The following is a 6000-nucleotide window of genomic DNA, read 5'->3' as shown; positions in this document are numbered from 1 at the left end:
GAAAAAGTGACAAAAATGTTGGAAAAAGTGACAAAAATGTTGGAAAAAGTGACAAAAAAAGTGATAAAACGTCAGAAAAAGTGACAAAAATGTTGGAAAAAGTGACAAAAATGTTGGAAAAAGTGACAAAATGCTTGGAAAAAGTGACAAAATGTCAGAAAAAGTGACAAAAATGTTGGAAAAAGTGACAAAAATCTAGAAAAAGCAAAAAATGTCAGAAAAAGTGAGACAAATCTAGAAAAAAGTGACAAAACGTCAGAAAAAGTGACAAAAATGTTGGAAAAAGTGACAAAAATCGAGAAAAAACTGACAAAACGTCAGAAAACGTCTGGGTCAAAATTTAAAAATAAAATTGGTCGACACTTTTTTTTCACTTTTCCCGACATTTTTGTAATTTTTTTTCATATTTTTTTGTCACTTTTTCCGATGTTTTTGTCTTTTTTTTTTTGCTTTTTATTTTAAGTATTTGCTCTCTTTTATTTCCCACTTTTTTTAATCTTTTTTTTAAAACATTTTGTAAATTTTTTCTATGTTCTTGTATCGTTGTGTAAAGCTGAGCCTCCTTCAGGCTCTGTGATGAATAAAGCAGCAGCAGACGTCTGAGTCCTTCACCTGCAGCTGTTAACTTCACTCTAAATTTGGAAAAACGACAAATGTTGAAAAGACGACAAGAACTTATTTTAAAAAAAGCCGACAAAAATTTAGATAAAAGCAACTAAAAAAGTTGGGAAAAGCAACAAAAACGTCAAATGCTGACAAAAATCTAGAAAAAATGACAAAACCACAGAAAAGTGACAAAATGTTGGAAAAGTGACAAAAATCTAGAAAAAGTGACAAAAGGCGGAAAAAGTGACAAAAATGTTGGGGAAAAAGTGACAAAATGTTGGAAAAGTGACAAAAAGTGATAAAACGTCAGAAAAAGTGACAGAAATGTTGGAAAAGTGACAAAATGTTGGGAAAAGTGGACAAAATGTTGAAAAAGTTGACAAATTTCAGAAAAAGTGACAAAATGTTGGAAAAGTGACAAAATCTAGAAAAAGCAAAAAATGTCAGAAAAGTGGAGACAAATCGAGAAAAACTGACAAAACGTCAGAAAAAGTGACGGATTAAAGGTACGCGTAAATTGATTCGACGCCACGCTTTTCGGAAACTTGTTTGTATTTACCATATTTTAAATAGCTTTCCGATCATTTTGTCTTTTTAACTTTATTTTAAGTATTTGCTCTCTTTTATTTCCCACTTTTAATCACTTTTTAAAACATTTAATAAATTTTTTCTTCGCTAATGGTGTTGCAAAGCCAAGGCCTCAACCAGGCTCTGTGATGAACATAAAGCAACAACAGTCTGGGTCACTTCACCTGCAGCTGTTAACTTCCCACTCTAAATTTGGGCTTTGACAAATGTTTGAAAAAAGAGCGATCGCTCTTAATGAAAAAAAAAAAAGATTGTTTTATGCAGGCAATTTTTTTCCAGAGTGGGGTGCGGTTATCTCTGGTGCTGATTTGAAATGGCATCAACACTTGCAGAGTAACCAGGGACGAGTCAAATGCAATTACAGCGAGCTTCTTCGACATGTAACCGTGACACTGCGACGGAGTTGATCTGATTTCCGGTTCGTGCTCATCGCTTTCCTTTTGACAATGATGCATCTAATTCACTTAGAGAGAGAGTTCAAACAGGTATAATATTTGACAACCACCTCTAAGTTTTTACCACCCTTCATGTTTCATGACAAGCCACAATTCAAAATAATATTAGTAGGCCTGTCAGCTTCTCACAACATTGTCCGAGTGCTAACTTTATTTCCTTTCATAGTAATTTAATTAGTAGTAATCATCTTCCATAGGGACCGAGGGTCGCTTTTGCTAGTTCTCATTGGCAACTGAGGTAAAAGAAAGTTGCATAGTTTATTTTAGTTAGAAGTGTGTTTTGAACTAAAGTTTTCTTTATATCTGAATATGTGATGATAACAGGATAACGTCTGTGATTTAGCTTAACGTTAACTTGTTTAATGAGGCAAATAGCATCTACATCCCCTTCTGCTTCCTCTTGTGCTGCTAAAATAAGGCATATTCAATATTTTAGTATAACTAAACGTTATTTGTCTTCTTAGGCGACACGGCAGGCAAAACCATCGCTTTTTTTCCACTGGTCAATTTTTGAGATTTTTGGCTATTTGTGTTCAATAACAGCTTTCTTTCAGACTTGTGGTGAAAAAAGTCCGAAATACACATTTGGGTCTTTATTTTACTACACTTTGTCAGTTTGCGCCGGTATATTTCTCCTAAATTCAACAAAAGTTGGCGTTCTAAATCATCCCGCTGCTCCGCGGATCGCTGTCTGCACCCTGTCATCTCATATACCGTTGGAAAGCTCTCTCTCTCCTCCTACAATGCTGTCGGATCCAAATATGGTCATTCCCTTTTCATCAGCAACCAATCGTGAAAGTAAAAGGGGGGAAATTAACTCAAAATGCGCATCTCATTGGCTGATGCCAATTTCTGACAACGTGATTCGTTCAGAATGGTCACGTGACGCCTTCTGACAGTTCCGCGGTAGTTCAGAATGTCGAAAGAAGTGCGTCGAAAACGGTCGAAAATCACCTCAGAGAAGACGAAAACATTTGCTATTAGTAAGAAGACCCAGCAGGGGATTACACACTGAGACAGCAGAGGATGAAATACCTTCATATAGGACGCCGATGTTTAAACGGTCGTTCATAAGACAGCGGAGGTAATCAGACAACAAGGGATTCATCACTGACTCTCTCTCAAAGCAGTTTACAGAAAGTCATATACATGTCATGTGTCACATATATACTACACTGTAATTGATCGCGATACAACACTATATTACAAAAACAATTACATTATACAACAGTTAAAATTGATTTTTTATATAATAGGCTACTAAACAAATCTGTAATTTTGAAACGTCATAATCAGTTTTTTTTCTTGACCAACAGCTTTCATCATGCTGGTTAAAGTTCAGTATCAAGGTGTAAAGAAATTTGTGAAATATCTCAGCGATTCTATCGCTCCAAGATTTTCTCAATGAAGGTAAGAAGCTTAGAAATGTACTTAGTCATATAGAAATATGCTTGAAGTATAAGCCAACTCAAGTACACAGGGCTTGTGTATGTTAACACTTTTACAATATGGTCTAATTTGTTGAAACATTAAGAATCACTGTACCGTACGGTACACTTTGTCCCCTGTAACGTTGATTTTACCTCCACTTTATAAACGTTTTTTCAACTTTAAAGCATTAAATCTTCTAAATATATGCTCATGTGACACATCAAATGAAAGCTCAGACACTCATGAATAAACTAAGCCCACTCACAAAGCATAATATGGTTTATAGCAGGCATACAACTGTTATAAAGTTAAAGAAATACAAACTTACACTGCGCAGCTGGTGTCTAAAGCCGGTTGTTTCCCTTGTATCCTGACCAACAGAGATGATATTTTTCCAAAAACTTTTTTCAAACCCTCGCCAACAATCCAAGGAAAATAGAATATCCAAGCCATTTTATCCAAAACGAGCTGGTCTCCTCACAATCTTGAGGTTTCTGGCCGATCAATAACACCGAAACCGCTTAAACAGTTGTTTATCTCTTGACTTTGTATCGCGCCGCTTGTAATCCAAAGGCGCGTACATGCAAAATGTTAGCATCATTGTCATGTGTAGGATCTTGAGCTTTCCAATGACACAAAGTATGAGTCAATCAGTCAATGGGAACTTTTTCTAGCCGAGCTGAAAGCCTATCACGCCTCTGAGGCGCTAGGGGACCCATGCGGAGATGATTGATATTTGCTCGGACCAGTTACATTTCCAGGTTACGTAGACCGGCCATACTCTTTATAACCAATGAGCAGACGAAGCCGATAGACACCAAATTTGACGATGAAATGTTAATTGTTAATGTTAATGATTCTTGTTTTAATGTACTTTTGGGCTTTTTCTTTGCACTTTTAAACTTGAAATAAGAAAAACGACATATCTGTAGAAATAAAATCAATTTTTGGCTATGGCCTAGGGTTGTCTGCATCTCCATAGCTGTGCGCACAGCAGTATATTTCAATCATTTGACAAATGTATGACTTGGACGGAAATAGAACACCTCCATTCTAGCCTCTGTTTCTCTGTCAGTAAGTCCTAGAGTCACCCCTGACACTTGTAACAAAATTGAGAATGTTACCTTCCAATGATGTCAGGAACACCCCAGAGTGTCAAAGTATATGGGAGCTGTACCACTTTTAATGTGGGTATGTTGTTTACGCCAAAAAGCATGGAATTTCATGTGTTTCTTTACCATTAACTAACTTTAATATTAGTTAATAAAAATATAACCTTTTTTTTTTTTAAGTTCATAGTGCATTTATGTTAACAGATAGGCCTACAACTTTTGATTTTTATAATGTATTAGAAATGTTTACTTTTTTATGAACATTAACAAGTGCCATTAACAAAAGTAGGCTATTGTTTATTCTTAGTGCATGGTGACTAACAAAACTTATTTATATTTTTTTTATGCTGTAAAAATTACTTTTCAGTTAAGGGCAATTCTGCTTAGCCAGAACTGCAGCTCTTCAAGTCTTTGATGACAACCAACACCAATGTGGAAGAGGACATCTTCCATGAATTGATCAAGGCAGTCCACATTTATGCCTAACTGTAAGATGTCTGGAAAATATTGCTGGTTCGGCTCTGAGGGTAAGTCTGTAATAACCCTTGAGACATACTTTCGAGGACTCCAGTGTAATTATCCTGGGGTCAGAAATGCATTTACCTTTAGCAGACGCTAATACAACAAGGGATTCATCACAAGTCTGCAGTAACATGAGAGGTGCTAATCATGCAAACATTGTCTAAAAATAGTCCAGGATACAATTAAGTGCTCACTTATGAGTTTTTGCAGTTTATTAAATATTGTCACAGATTTGTTTGGTTTAATATTAGGGCTCGACTTTAACGCATTAATTAAGATTAATTAATTACAGACTTTAATGCGTAATTAATTACACAAAAAAATAATTTTTATGCATTTTAATCACACTTATTTTTGCACCGCTGGGTTTCTCACTGGATGAGTTTCGGGCGACCCATTATACTGGCGCACTCAAATAGCGCTCATGACTTCCGCCAACAACAAACCACAGTGAACATGAATGAAGAAGCTGACGAGACCGCTTTTGTGTTGACCCCTATGCATGGGACGCTTTGTTATAAAAACGAACGGATCGACGGCCGATAAGATAGCCTTGGTTGTGTGCAAGCTATGCAACAAGGAATTCACATCTCACGGAGCACATCGAGCCATTTAGCAGCTAGCGTGGACGTTAGCCTGACTCGATCCACACCCAACCTACACTCCACCAGATGACTGGTTTAAGGACCAGGGTAACTAGTCTGAATGTACTTGAAAGTATTGTGTTTTACTAAAGAAGGTCTACCTACCTATAGGCTAACCTGAATTTTTGAAATGTACTATATTTCTAAATATGCTATTGCTACACTTAATGGCAAAATTGCACTGGTCTGTTGGACTTGGTTGAACAAAAACAATATTTTGTTGCTTATGTATTCAGTCATTCAATGGTATACTAAAAATCCATGTGAAAAAAATTACTCTCACTGTTCTCAGGTCAAATATTTATGCAATTAAAATGCGACATTTCGATTAATTAATTACAAAGCCTGTAATTAATTAGATTAATTTTTTAATCGAATCCCGCCCTTTTAATATATAAAACGGGAACTTGAGGTTGAGATCCAGTGATGAAAAAATGGACAAAAGGATCTGGTATCACTGCAGCTAGATATAGCAGAATGAGAACTAACAAGGGTGTATCTTTATCTTTACAATTTTATTTTTAAGGGTTAGTTCAACCCAAAAATAAAAATGTCATTAATTACTCACCCCTCATGTTGTTCCAAAACCCGTAAGACCTTCGCTCATCTTCAGAACACAAATGAAGAGATTTTTGATGAAAT

General features: G+C 35.9%; 1 pseudogene; it reads left to right on the top strand.

The window, feature by feature from the left end:
• LOC120558552 overlaps positions 1-6000 on the top strand; it is a 62829-nt pseudogene that overhangs the window by 53331 nt on the left and 3498 nt on the right.

The sequence above is a fragment of the Perca fluviatilis genome, chromosome 5 (genome assembly GCF_010015445.1).
Source record: "Perca fluviatilis chromosome 5, GENO_Pfluv_1.0, whole genome shotgun sequence".
NCBI lineage: Eukaryota > Metazoa > Chordata > Actinopteri > Perciformes > Percidae > Perca > Perca fluviatilis.
The sequence above is the reverse complement of the archived record's forward strand: the minus strand, read 5'-3'. Positions and strand labels throughout refer to the sequence as shown.